Genomic DNA, 15,906 nt, shown 5'->3' with positions numbered 1-15,906 from the left:
CAAAATGACTTTTATTTATAAACTACCACAATAAATTTAACATTAAACTATAAAACACAATCCCCTAACCAGAAACAGAGCAAGTGTTGCAAATTTCGATGTGGTCGAGAAGCGCGAACAAAAATATTATGCACCGCCATTAACAAAAACCGGCAAACAAGTTCCCAACCCCTATGCATGGGCTGCTAAAGGACGACCCACAACCCCTGAACGGGTGTATAACTCGATGATAATGCGTAAATGTGCCAAGCTCAATTGTTGTTTATATATGTTGGTGGCAAAGGATGGGGGTAGATTGTCTGTTGATGGTTATGGTCGTTGTCATGGTTCCTTTGCCAATACAAATCTTCCTCTTTCTCTTTTTCTGCCGAGCCGGATAAGTGGTTTTGTATTAAGGGTGGTTATGGTAATGGTGGTGGGTGTTGTATTATTGTCCTGTGCAGCTATGTGATCAGACGCACTTGCCAACATGTTGTAGGGTTCGAGGTGATGACCATAGACAACAACAGACATGGTGGGACAGGATGAATGGCACACGTATATGGTGTATCTAAATACCATGGGTGCATTATTTATTTATTTTTTTTATTGTTCTCCATACTATAAGGGTGGGTATAAAAACCTTAAAATGTTTGGAGTTTAAAGGAATTTTTATTATGCAAAATACCTAAATAAATTTTTGATTTTATCTTCGTGATAAATATGAACAAGTAGTAGGTATCAAAGAAATTAACAACAATTGGTTTGTTGTGAATTTAATCGCTGAATTGGTTTTTCAGAAATGGCATCGTTATCGGAGTTGTCATATTAAATGTGGTAAATTAACGTTACTTTGATTAACGATTACAGTTTATTGTGAATGATTTAAAATTAACATAAGGTCTGTTAGTCTACTCTTCCAGTAAAAACTTGCAAGTAAGAATGGATTTTACTCTCTTTGCTAAAATTAGTAGAAATGTAAGCAAATGTCTTCCAGTACTATTTTAATAAAAAGTAATTTACACCTTTTACACCATTGTGAAATATATTACACCTATGCATTATTTACCACAAATCATACTCTTATTTTTATTCTATTTCTCAAATGGTAAATTTGATCTATTTCTCTCTGTCTCTCTATTGCTCTCTTTTGCTGGCTTGGTGGATTCAATAGATTAATGTTATTTCATTGAAATAGCTGGTGATGGGAATATATATTTTTTTCTTGTTTTCTTTTGATTTTTTATTGTACTAAAGTTTTGTTTTTTGGTGTTTTACAGCCTGTTTCTGTATGTCGAACGAGCTCTATCGATCGACTGAAGTGGAAACAAACAGCTTAATTTATAACCAAAAATCAGCTGCTTCTTTGCATTTCAGTCGATCGATAGAGCCGTTCGACATACAGAAACAGGCTGTTACTTTCAAATACCTTAATATATTACGGCAAAAATATTTGGACTAATTTGCCTTATAACTACGCTACCCAATGACATCCCTAACATCAATGCTCTTGCAGTCATTTGAACACACATCAGTCATATCCGTACCCGTGTTTTATGTTATAGGGAGAAAAACCTTGCTGTTCATATTCATTTTGTATTTTATCATTATTTTATTGGAGGAGATATAATTAAACCCATGACCCCTCCCTTCGTTATTGCCATAAAAAAGAAATGTAGTATTTACCGTTAATTTACTACCCTAGAAGCTTTTGCCGAATATTGGCACCTCTATACATATAAAAACATTTCTGACCACAAAGAAGTAGAAGAAGAAGAAGAACCATTAAACCGCAATGGTCGGCAAACTAGTTAAGGTGAATATTATGCAATTTTCTATAAAGGATTCTTCTCTTCAATATACCGCAGACAGTCTGCTGACAATGCCCTAGCTTTGAGTGGGTATCATAGCAATTATTATATATGTTAGTGTTGTTGTTGTTGTTGTTGGGCCACCAGTAAGCAAACTATGGCTGCACGTGAATGTGTAATATGAGCGTTATCTTAAGTGCATAAGTGTTATACAATTGATTGGCTTGGGGAAGGGGGTATAGAAAAATCCGTTTGTCTGCAAATAATGTAGGCAATGGGTGGGTGGGCGGTAGGTGGTGGATTTGAAATGTTATGGCGGGCCATTAAAAAGTAGCTGATGTAGACATGTAACATGTTTAGTAGGAATATGGGGTTTAGTGGTTTTCTTGAACAGTTTTGTATTTGCCGGAAATACTTGAATGAACTGTAAACTTAAAAAGTATATTAGAATTGTGTCGTTTGTTCTTTCACCTCCAATCAGTGTGGGAGGATGGTGTATACTTTATATTAACATTACAATTTGCTTTGCTTTATTCTTTAGAATATTTTCCCCCTGGTTTTTTCCCAATGTTCCAACAGTATATTACAGCTATTGCTGGCAATGCCGGCAAGTTACTTTGAAAATGTAAATCCTTTTTTTTTGCACTTATTCTGTTTCTTTTCATAAAATTACGATTTAAATATCTGTCTGGATCATAGAAAAAATACTGCCAATATACATGGTTCGATTCAAAGAACTTTGCCATAATTTTTTTTTAATATTTTTTGTCTTTATTACCTACACTTATTTACTACACTTCAGACTGTCTGATGATATTTCATAATAGAATGTACAGTTCTATTAAAGGGTGTAAGGCAAAACAGAAAATAACGATAGTAAGTTAAATAGCAAAGGGATTTATAGTTTCCAATACATATTCTCTTTAGAGTTGCCATCTCTATGTATATATTAAGTAGGTTTACAGATACGTTTTAAAATTTATAAGACGCATTTGCAAAAAATTTACCTATTTTAGCTTGTTCGCAAAATTTAGCCGAATTTAAATTTATTTGAGTTTAGTAGCAAAACTCATGCCCTGTTCCTGTATATCGAACGAAAACCCATTCGAAAGAAAGGCAGTTACTCGAATTCGAATGAATTTGAGTTTTTATATTTTTCAAAATTCGTTTTGGTTGTATGAGAATACATTGAATATCAAAAATGAGTATTTTCAAATTTTTGGCCTGAGAATTCATTCAAATGTTAACAATGTTTTTACTTTTTTCTTGACACTTATTGTATATGTTCGTTTATTGCTTGACAACAAAATATGAAGTGACTTGCCTTTCGAAAGAGAAGAACAAAAATCAATTTTCTTTCGTTTGGAATACGAAAGAAAGCTTTCGTTCGATATACAGGAACAGACCATAAAACAATGTCAAATATATATATTGATAAGAAAATATCTTTTGATTTAATTAAAATGTAACTTCAGATAATAAATTAGTTAAAACACAAAAACTATTCAATTATTTTGCTAATTGACTATATTGTATCAGTTAATTTCTTAATTGAAATCATTTTCAGTATCAATCAAATTTTTAATTTAAAATATTTTGGTGATATTTTTCTGTTACTTGTTTAATGTTCAAAAAATATATAATAGCATATACAAATTACAACTAACGGCGATAAATAAAAACTAACTTCAGTTTTCTCTCTGTCCACTAAACCTACTTTTTTTTATAAATATTTGGTTGCAAACCAAACCTGTGAGATTATTTATGGTCATATATTCAGGTGACACATATTGTGATATTACCAAAGAACATAAATTGTGGTTTACAAGCACATACATTCCATCCATATAGGAAACTATTCCAGTTTGTATGGACAATTTGGCATATAAGCCATAAAGCATTTTGGCCCAAAACATTTAAGCCACAAAATGAACTACTGTAGTATATATGTATTTATGTCCTGTCTTGCATAAAAATAGGTAGGTAGGGGGTGGTAGGTTTACCGCGGAATGGAAATTAGTATGACCAAAACAAAAACAAAATTCATAGCAATATCAATAAACCCAGATTTGTAGTGGCCAGCCTCCAAAACTAATGTAGACGGGGGGGGAAAAAAGTAATTGTTTAGGTGAAGAAAGGAAAGAAAAACAAGACTTGCATTGTTGTTGGTGGTTGGACATGGACATAATGGATCTTAATTAGTATAACAAAGAGCCAAGTGTAATCATTTTCCATTTACATAGAATGGCGGCGTTGCCAATGACAATGCTAATGGTGTTTGAGTTTCTAAGCCATTTGGAGATGATGCTGTAGGACAATGCCGTTTATATTGATGACAACTGCAATTTTAGGCGTTCGTTTTTTGCTCTTTTTGGTTGACATACTTTTCCATAATATTTACGAGAAATATATCCGCATAAGGGCGTTTCACAAAACGGTTGGTGAGGACATTGCAATGACATTTTGCAATTTATTTCAAATGCTTCAGTGTTTTCTTTTAACCTTGCGACATATAATATTTCAAGATTTGTGGCATTGATTGAAAGGCATTTCCCCGTTTTAGCAACATAACCTTACCTAGCAGCCTTGGATGAGCGAAAGAAAGAGACTTCGTTTTGTAATGACGGAACAAATCAATATTTATGAACCAGCTCATTTACATACACTGAAAAAACAGTGAACCCACCAGGGAGAAAACTTTCGGTTAATTTTAGAAAATGTTTAATATTTATTGAAAATTTTAACTAAACAGTATTACAAACGTTGGCATCACGCCGATGTCATAAAAATAAGTAAATATTTTTCAAATATTTTTCAAGAAAATTTATTAGACATAACTAAGTTTTTTCACTTGTTAAAGAAAATTTTGTAGTTTCAAGGAAAAACTTGGAGTTCAAAATTGCAAGAATGTCTTTAGTGACATACGAAGTTCATGATGGACGCATTTTTAGTAAAATTTACCAATTTAAAGAAATTCTGAACTATTTTGTGGAAGACACGAATTTAGTTAATCTTTATGCTTCATTTGAGTATATTTTTTTCCTCGGTTTTAGTTAATTTAACTAATGTACACAAAAAATTATTAGAGTAATGGAAACTCTCCAAACATAATAATTCCAAGAACTAAAATAAAGTTAAATTGGCTTTAGTGAAATAGAGAGTTCACTTTTTGTGTATTAGGTTGAATTATAATTATATTATATTTCCCATTAGCCAATTGGAGGATATGTTTACTCTAATTTCACAATTTTCACATTGAAATGTTTTTTGTTGTGTTTTAGACTCTGTTTGCCTATATATGACTTTAAATGTAGATGTATTGTAATCTTATCGAAATCGCTCTAATTGACTTCTTTATACAGAAGTTTTCTTTTTCATATGAAGAATCAATTTGTAAAATTCGATAATTGGGCGAAAATTAAATTCGCACAGAACGGCATGAAATCTTCCATAGTAGAGGACATATTAAATAAATAAGGGCTAAACTTGCAATTTTTATATATTTTTGGCCGATTTTTCGTAAGATTTTTAGGTAAATACTTAAAACAAGTAAAATTTAACTGTTCCAAAGAAATTTACTAAAAAAATGAAATTAATTTGACCCAAAACTATCTGGTTTGTGCATCAAAATCATTTCAAAACATTTTTGAGATTTTACAGTGAACACTCTGTACCACTTTGTCAGTGTTGTAAGATTTAAACATCATTCCATAACGGATAAGAAGAATTATTTTCGCCTACACATTCATACCGTTGCTGACACATACTTCTCATTCATTCATTCATTTATGCACTGCTCCTCTCAAACATGAATATGTATGTGTGTGAATACAATGGCTGCACTTTTTGTTTGCCCTGCCTATATCCAACAAGGGGAGCTTCTGGATTTACCGACTAATACCAACACACACATTGTACATTTGGATTTTCATACATACATACATATATATATAGAGGAAGGTAGATGATACATACTCTATATTCAGAGACCATGTGTGAACGAATAATGTTTGTGTCTGATTTCAATTCTCTTATCTACCATTTCATTTTGCTTTTTGCCGCTAGAGAGTTTGCTTGAGTGTGTTTGTGTGTATGACATTTGCAAATATCAGAAATATTGTTGTTGCACCTTTATCTGGCATTGCTGCACTTTGAATTGTCGTTTAGATTCTGTTTACACATCCCCTCTGATGACAATCATTGGCATTAGCTTATTCTCTCTTTCGCTCTCTCTCTCTCTCTCTCATACACTCACAATGTTGGAAATTCCCCACACTCGGGAAAGTTTTTGGGGGAAATCAGACAATGTACAGTTCGAACAGACTACTTGAATATGCAATGCCCTCTCATCACCAACTCACACGTTTGCTCATTCTACCATAGTTCCAAAATATCCAAAACATATTGTTGTTGTTGTTTTTTCCCCCATGATTTGTATTTATAAAATCGAAGAGAGAAGTAAAAAAGGAAATGGACATTTTGTAGTTCACAAATACATAATGAAGGTAGTTTCGCAATGCAGTTGTTTATTTGCCTGACAGTAGGAAGAGTCCTTCATATAGACAAATTGATGTTGACCGGTATCTGTCGGTTTTATTGGTCAAACAAAACAAAAAAAGAAAATACACTATCATCTCTAAAGCAGGCAATGAATAGAGATTACAGATGTTTGACCTAATTGTGGAGAACCTCAATAAACAATACACAGCACTATGCACACATACACTCACTCCAAGTTGACCAGAATAGTGGTTAGCAGAGCATCAACACTACCTCTATCCCTCCTAACCAATTCAGCACTATTCAATTAGCTGGCCGGATGTAATTTGGACCATTTGAGGATTTCATAATTTTCATAGTTTACGATAATGATGAAGTCTTGATATGTTTATACATAACTAACATGATGATGACTTGTGATATACAGATATCTAAGAACGGATATCAAAACTGCAAACTTGTGTATTGCCTTAAGCATTTCAAATGCCCATAAGTTTGAAATACTTATATTAGATATATTTGTGGATGACTAAAGAAAGATTAGTTTGGGTGACCATCTCTATGTTTATTGAATTTGATACGTTTGAATTTATTAATCAATGTATAGGTTAATAATTGGAGATTATCTAATGATACTGAACGCAAAAATGTAATTAACGGAAAGCTTTTACTGTTATATAAACATCGATATATTAACAACAACTTGGCATCACTATTCACAAATCATTCAAAATTAAGGTTTGTGAATTTTATTGTGAATGAAACATTGAAATGATTTAATAACGGCTTATCGGCTTCCCAAAATACCAGATTACTAAATGTGACCACATCAATGAAACTGCAATAACAATTTTCTTATGGTAAAATTAAATTTTTCTTTTGTGATTTCGACAAAATATTTTTTCTTTTGGGACAAAATAAACAGTCAAGTGAACTGTTTGCAACATTCTTTTTTTAATAGAGTACATTTAGCCTAATATTAGATAATTTTGGGATAATTAAATTTTACCTTGGAAGCAAAGTAAAGTAAATTCCACTCAGTTTTCAACATTTGGTATTCCTTAATGTTTTGTGAGAAATTATATAGACCCCCCCCCCAATATCTAAAATATGCTAAAACATCAGTTTCTTTTTTCAATAGCTTTAGCAAAAATTTTATCTTTCCTACCCTTTCCTTTTATTTTTATTTGATATGTATTTCATTAAAATAATTGCTTTTTTTAGTGTCTGGCCTAGTTTAAGAGTTTTCTTCCATGATTTAGCCAATTCGAGCATAGACTGAGAGGAGATAAAAAGTTTTGCCACACATATTTGCCTCCGAACTATAGCCCTCTTAAGTACTGGAATTAGGTTACAGCCGGATCATTTTGTGCGAAACCATGAGGTGGAAGTAAAGAATGTGCTGATAGCACATTAAGCCTACACGTTTGCCCATTGAGTTTTGCGATTTATTATAGTTTGGATATTCTGCATTGCACCATGTATGTGTATTGAGGTGTTTCGCAAGCTGGGGAGACCATGGTAGAACAAAATTGCTGCCCTGCATTCCGAGATTCATGTATTAAATCCCGGAGTCTGATAAGACTCTTAAATCTTTACTATTATTGGCTATATTTCTTACATGTAAATCTTCTCTATAAGTGGTGCCGTAAAATGTGTCATGTTCGTAAGCATAGTAAGGCCTCCTGGGGGAGGGCTTAGCCCCCTCCAGAAAAAAATTAGCCCCCCCCTAGAATGTGAAAACCTATATATGATTTTCCACAATATATAGTTACTGTAGTATAGATAGGGGGGCTATAGCCCCCCTGGTTAAGAATGTCTAGATACGGTAATGGTCATGTTCCATTGGGACTCATTAATATGAGACAACGAATGTTTTAAGAGAAAAATTTCTATAGAGCCCATAAAAAAATAGTGGTTAAATATTTTTGGACAAAATTTGCAAGAAATGTATATGGATTTGAATTAAATGTTTAAAAATATAATACAAAAAAATTAATTTGTATAATATTTTCTTTTTTGTTACGACTTTGAAATAATATGAAATCTTCTTTATAGGAGGCATCATAAACCAATGCCGCTTAAGATGTTTGATAGCTTTCCTTGTTGGTGAGAGCTAAGTGCGGCAAATATTTCTTTGCAACCTTTGTGGAGAAGCGAATAATCTTGCGGGGATGGGTTGGGGGGATGGCAATCATAACGTACAAATAATTACGGTTTGCATGGCAACAAAAATATCAAGTCGCCGTGAAACGGAACCCCTTTACTCTTTTTACTTTACAAACACAATCTCTCATTCTCCTATTTGTACGCGCTCTTGGCGGCAAACAGAACCCCACAATGCAATTCTATAGTTACCAGCGCAAATATATCCCCCTCATGTTTGATTTTTTATTCTTATGATAATTTATAAACGCACACTAGTAAAAAGAATTTGCAGAAAAAACGAAAAATATAAAACTTTCAATATCGCATAATCGGAAAAGCAAGTACACCAAACTATTGGCCGCCGCAGCAAGAGCGAGAAAACAATTGAACCACAAACATACATATACATATATAATAAATGCAATCGAACTCAGCTTTTGAAGCAAAAGCAAAATTTTCTCTCTCTCTCACACACACACACCGACAAACATTCATAAAGTTTAACTACTTTAATCTTTGCTTTTAATGCCCCCACGCCTTTATACACTTGTTTGCAGTTGGTATTTAACAATGTGTCGGTGTGTGTGTGTGCGAGTGCACGTTTGAGATTTTTAGTGCACACTTCAAGTATTAAACCCGTCTGACAGACACAAAGCTTTATATCGTAACACACCACGAGGTGTATCCACCGGCTATTTGTCTGTGAGCTAACCATTCAGTCATATCAAAGGAAAATATGGTTTATTTTCTGGCCGCTATTGCAACGAATACAACCTGAAACTGATGACAATGGCAGGGCTCAACACTATTATCCAACATTGAAGTTGTTCTTGTTTGCAGCAATCACAGGGACCGGGTGCATGTACCAACAACAAAAACCCTCCACTACAACAACATTCCCTCCCCAAGCATGCAGTGAAGTCAGTTAACTCAGCGAATGTTGTACTAAGAAAAGTGGCAGATAACAAAAATGGTGGTTAAGCATGGGGAGTTGGTTGGATACATGACAGCACAAAGTGAGGTCTAATACACATACCGACAGACAGACTGACATGCATGCATGCATTGTGGTAATTTTGGCGTTGTCGTTGCCACCAAGCTGGTGACTGCTGTTTGGAGAATTTATAAATGTGAATTATGGCAAACCGCCAAATTATGAACACATGCTGAGAATACACATATGGTGAGAATACAGCCATATAAAAACAAATCTCTTTCTTATTTATATCCACTAATTAATGTGTTCTCACCGAGAGCAAGAGAAATAAATATATCAGATATAATAAAATACTAGTAATTGGGATAACATAAATTCGCAATAATTTAAAGTTAAAAATGAACACAGCAATTAAATAACCGGATGCCACAATGAAGAGAGCAAGCATTTTAACATAGTATGTTCCAAAGTGGTAGTGTAAAATAATTTTAATGCATTAATAATTTCTTATATTAAATAATTTTGAGGTTAGGAATATATTGTTGATAGTGAATCCTTTCATAGTAGAAAAAACCGTAAAACTAAGTGAGAGGGTGACACTTATTACAAAGACAATGAACGTATTATATCCCACCTCACCTCATGGAATGGGAGCCAAAATAGATGCAATTTTTTTTTTCAGTGCTGATTATTCCCTCTTAGTAATGCTGCTAACATTTCTGAATATTTCAAAGCTTCTCCAAAAATGGAACTCTATTCGGGCTCGGATATAAAATGGATTTCCCTTGTCATGTGATCATATAATAATGGGCTGCCACTATATGTAACCTAATTTTAAGTTATTTTATATTTGAAATGCATGAAATAATCCTACAATACTATTTAACTCCCCTCATATTTCAAGGGTTAAAAATAAAAGATGTTGCACCGATTATGTTTATATAAAATCCCAACAAAAAAATCGTAGCCAAAACAGCAACGAAAATGTTCTGTTTGGTTTCAGAAGTGGACTTGGTCGAAGTCATCTTTTTCTGCATCTGCATTAGTTCCCAGTAAATAAAAAGTAGTGAAAATGTTCCCTTTGGATCCGGAAGTGGTGCAAAATTAACGCAGAAGCGATGCATTTATTATGGGGACAGATGTCCACCATTTGTATCATTTCTTAAGGCGTGATCCGAATTCAGTGTTTTGGATGCACATTTTTTGATATTTTGCTAACTAAATATTTTATATAATTTGTCGCACGCTTGTTTGAAACGTTTGACCTCAATTTTTCGAGAATGGATTTATCATTTTATTAATTCTAAAAAAGATAAAATTTCTATTTTTTCGAATTCTACATAAAAACATTTTGAATAATACTAGCAAATGTTTTATCACAAATTTCTCGTCAGAAATGAATCGATACTTTTTTAAATATTTTTTTTTTGAAATTTTCTATTATTTTTATTCATAGGAAAATTCAGAAAATGTAAAAAAAAAAAACTGAGCAAAACAAAAGAAGTTCTTAGTTATTTTTTTGCTCGAGATATAAGTAATATTAAAATAATTATTGCTTAACGGAAATCCCTTTAGTAGTAACCCAAAATATTCACCTTGGATACCACTAGTAACTGCGTAAAGCAAAATAAGTTCTTAGGAACTGAAGAATTTCCAAATTTGTTTTGCCTGGGATATAACGAATATTAAAATAATTATTGCTTAACTGAAATCCCTTTAGTAGTAACCCAAAATATTCACCTTGGATACCACTAGTAACTGTTAACACCTCAAAATAGAGTTACCTGATATAAACAAATCTAATTCCTATGATTTATTAAATAAACCTAAGCTATGAATTATGAAGTACGGTATCAAGATATTGGAAGAAAATAAATCGTATAATCAAAGCCTAGTAAAAAACACACATTTTGCAACCCAATCAAAGGTCCCCCCGCCACTAAATACACCATATATTTGACTATGTAAATATGAGAGTATAAGTGAAAATTTACTCAATTCAACGATGGGAGATAACACCACTGACAAAGAAATTCACCAAAGGCATTATTAGCATGGTGTGCTAACATATTGTATTACTTGTATGAGTGAGCTTGTGCATATGAAAAAAAAGGGAAGGGGACAGGAGGCAAATGCACAAAGAAAGGCATACAAATTTCAAAAAGAGTAATATAACATCAAAATGTAAATGAACGACTCTAGCACCGACGACAGACCGGCAAATCTGTAGAATATTGGGGGGGGATATATTTTTTTTTGTTTTCATTTTGCAAACAAGCAAAAAAATGACACAGCATTGGTGATGAAATAAGAATCGCTTATACATATGTATGTTTAATGTCTGAAGCTGTGAGAGACCAATCCCTTAGTTGAATGGTATGACAAAAGAAAACGAAATAAAAAAAAACATTGTCAAAATAGCTACTGTGATGCACTTTTAACAGTTTACATGCAAGGGAAGGAAATAGTCTTAGCTCCATACCACCCGTTTAGATAATGTCAAAATTTTATTGTGAATGGAAATCTTACTGCATTAAACAAAGTTTAGTATTTGTGAGAAAAATTTATTTCTATATATTTATATGAAATTATTCTTTTACTTTTAGATCCCTTTTTATTTGATATTATTTACAAAACCCCATATTAGTATCTACCATCCATTTAGGTGATACCAATATTTTATTGTGAATGGAAATCTGACTGCCATAAACATGTCATGTCATAACATGTCATTTAAGTTTTGTCTTTGTGAGAAACATTTTCTTTTAATATCTTTATATTAAATAATTCTTTTATTTATTTATTTTATTTTTATTTTCACCATGAAATTTGAAGCCACATAGCGGCCAACAAAAAGTTTTTATTTTGATATTATTTACATAAAAAAACCTATACTTCTATCTACTACAAATTTATCTAATGCCAATATTTTATTGTGAATGTAAATTTGACTGCCATAAATTTTTATCTTGTCATTAAAAAAAGTTTTGTTTTTGTGAACAAGTTTTTTTTTAATATTTTTTTTATTAAATTACTATTTTACTTTCGTACAAAAAAAAAACGTTTTTATTTGATATTATTTACATAAAAAATGTGCATGATAATAGTCTGAATCCTAAAAAAATCCTTAAAATTGCCTTTAACTCCCCATCAAAATTGTATCTATCAAAACCTTCTTTAAAAACAAGAAGTATTTCATTACTGAAAATTTACTTCCAAATATACCATCCATAAACTTAATGAATTAATTTGTGTTTTTAAACAAGTTTATGTGAATATTTCAAACAAATATGATAATTTTTGTGACAATTTATTTTTACCGTTATTATTGTTAAAACGTTAAGATTATATTAAAACAAAGCATGAACCAGTCTTCCTCATAATATATATCTTCATTAACATAATGGTGGTGGTATTTTCAAAAATATTAACTTTCATTTAAATAATAAATAGAAAATACGATTTTGAGAATAGAAGTTTTTTTATATAAAAATCGTATTCCCACGAAAAGAGAACTAGTTTTTCTGTGTAAAATTTTACTTTCTTTGCAAAATATTTTTCCGCGAATCAACTATCTGAGAAAACTATGTTCAACTCGATTAGAGTTAGGGTTTCTTTTTGTATAGATAAGGTACATTTCACGTACCCATTTCGTCCGACAGCTCATCATAGAGCGTCATCAAAAATTATATGCAGTAATTTTTTAAAAATTTTCTAGTTGTGCCTTTTTTTAAACAATTTCGAATGTAATACAATCAAATTACTACTTTTCATATTAAACTGATACCGAAACAGGCGATTAACGTCAAAATGCATGATTTTAATTTACAATTAATTATTATTCGAGCTTTCGAAATATTTGGAATATATTTTACTTGGATTTTCTTGTTTTGCAAAAAAGGTTATGAATAAAACTGGGAGAATAAATAATATTCCATTTTATAAAAACAATTATCGTATCCTGAAAAATATAAAAATATTTTGCAAAGAGATCATTTGGGGCAAACCCATGAAATTCATAACCTATAAAATTTTATTCCTTTCAAATTCTTGTAAACACCCAAAATAACTAGAAACTATGTAAAAATTCAACGATGATCATTAGATGATAGAAAAAAATATTTGAAATCCAAGCAGTTCGATTTGTCATAGAAAGACCGTTATAAAAAAAATAAAAAATGTATATTAGTCATTTCTCATCATTGTAAAATATTTTACAATATGTTATCTATATTTATACAAACTTGTGTTTTTCTGGAAAAATCAAAAACTCATTCAAAAAATATTTCAATAGAGAGAATGTGCATTTTTCCAGATGACTAAATATGTATATATGTATGTACATTATTCTTTTGTTCTCAATTATGTATATATGAACAAATTAAAATTAAATTTGCTAAAAGGGGAGATAAGCTAAATTTAACAAAGCAAAAATTGCATATTTAAAAGAAAAAAGATTTGTTTATTTTTTTTAATAATTAATAAAATAAAATAGATTAAAAAAGTGTCCCCAGAATATACTCATCCAAAACGAGCAAACAAAAATTAGTTTTTTCGCTTTTATTTATTATGTTTTTTTTTTCTTTCTTTAGAATAAAAAGATATCTCAGTTTTTTGTTGGTAGATTGCTTCAATTCGTTTTCTCAGTTTTGCGCTCATAATACCAAAAAAGAAAACAAACACAAATGTAAAAAATATCAGAAATGTTAAATAAAATGTTGTTTTTTGCGGTGTTTTTTGCATTCATTTGCAGTTTGTGTGCGTTCTTGCGTATAAAAGGGGGCTGCTGCCGTAGCCGTTGGCCACATGCACATACACTTAAGCATTCGCTCACTTGCCCACTTTGATGCGCTATTCTCTTATTGCTGAGTGTACCTTCTGTACATAGTTCATAGGATGATGCACATATAAACCACACCAAACGAATGTATCTTTGAATTAATATTTATTTTATTCTTTGTTCACTTATTCTAGCAAGTCACCAAACAACACACTCTCACACATACTGCTGTATTTTTTCTCTGGTCTTGCATCGTTGCACATACACACAGCTACTCTCTTCTTCACACAATTTACATGGATAATAACGCCTACTAATACCATGACATTTGTTAGCTAGATTCGATTCTTTTTGCAAAACGAAACACTTGATGTGTTTGGCTGGTTTGTCGGTCGGTTTTTTTTATGCATAAAAATTTTGCAATATCTTTAACCGTCAACACTGCTGTGATTTTGTGTTTTTCTTTGTTTTACAGACAATTTTTGTTCTTTTATTTCATAAAAAATGAAAAAGAAATTCATTTTTAATTACCTTTTATTATAATAATTGCTGCTACTTTATAATTTTAAATTTTTTTTAACAATTTTGTCTTTGATATTTTTGCTTTTTTATTTACAGGAAAAAATTTTTGTTGATTTCTTCAAGAAAGATTATATATATATATATTGAGATCACAGGCAAAAATAATTGATTTTATTATATCTATATATGTATATGTTTTGAATTCCTTTTTGCACTTTATTTTCTATTTTATTTTTCATAAATTATAACACTCAAAAATTTTTTTATATATATAGAAATTGATTTTCACTTGATTTTTTTTTATTTTGAAAAAAAAAATCACGTATAAATATTGCAAATTTACGTTGAAATTGAAGAAATATTGAACAGGGAGCGAATGGGTGAGATATTGTTTTACGTTGCCCTTTGTTATTGAAAACCGAAATTATTTAATCGCAATCCAAAATAATTTAATATACATGTATAAGAAAAATTTGATATTTTTATTAGTGTCGCGGTGTAATATGGCGGACGCTACGTCACCGGTTTCAACGCTCGTCTGCTTAAGCACACACGGAGTCTCGGTCTTCACGTCGTCACTATCGTTGAACAACACAAATTGGCATAACGTTGCAAAAGCCCAGAGACCAGAAAACGCAAGCAACCAGGCAATAGCAACCGCAGCAGCAGATCCACAGACAGAAGGAGAAGACAACTACTATGGCAGGAGAAAAATACAAAAAAAAAAATACCCCAGACATTGCCTCGCACTCACAATTGCTATGGTTTGCTTGCAGCAGTACTCAGCTTATTGCTCACCAACACATTCTAGTAGGTCGTATGACTACTCCACAAAATCTACAATACTCATACGCACCAACACTCTGACAAAACACCAACAAAAATACATATGCAATAAATGTGCACACTGAACTCTGAACAAAAGACAATGCAGCACACTCCATAGGCAATCGGCCAACACATATATCTGAGAGTGACGAGAGTATCTGTAAGCTTTGGTGACACACGTTAAAACCTTTATTGGAATATATGCAGGGGACGCATCCACATAAATTACTCTCTCTCTCTCTTGTTCTTTTTTCACTTACTCTACTCTAAATTTCTAGGCACACGAAAAAATTGCGAACGTTTTGTTTTTGCACATCCAATTCGTTGTTAAGCGCGCTTTATAGTCTCATATGAGGAGGGTTATTTTTGAAATACCAAAAAAAAAAAGAGAGAGAGAAAGA

The 15,906-nt window shown here is 31.7% G+C and overlaps 1 protein-coding gene across 25 annotated transcripts in view; it reads right to left on the bottom strand.

The window, feature by feature from the left end:
• The window catches only part of Syp (synaptotagmin binding cytoplasmic RNA interacting protein), a 529,002-nt gene that overhangs the window by 84,213 nt on the left and 428,883 nt on the right, over nucleotides 1-15,906 (bottom strand). Inside the window, exons 1-2 of one of the 25 annotated variants that reach the window (XM_075292393.1) lie at nucleotides 15,021-15,271; nucleotides 14,687-14,793 (exon numbers count right to left, since the gene is read on the bottom strand). The exons of 23 other annotated variants lie outside the window; for them this stretch is intronic. The gene's annotated coding sequence lies outside the window, so the exon portion shown is untranslated. Of the gene's footprint in view, nucleotides 1-14,686; nucleotides 15,272-15,906 lie in introns of those variants that run through there. One more of the 25 variants, XM_075292392.1, reaches the window with a different exon arrangement.

This window comes from Haematobia irritans, chromosome 1 (genome assembly GCF_050003625.1).
Source record: "Haematobia irritans isolate KBUSLIRL chromosome 1, ASM5000362v1, whole genome shotgun sequence".
Lineage (NCBI taxonomy): Eukaryota > Metazoa > Arthropoda > Insecta > Diptera > Muscidae > Haematobia > Haematobia irritans.
This window is presented reverse-complemented; position numbering and strand designations above follow the sequence as displayed.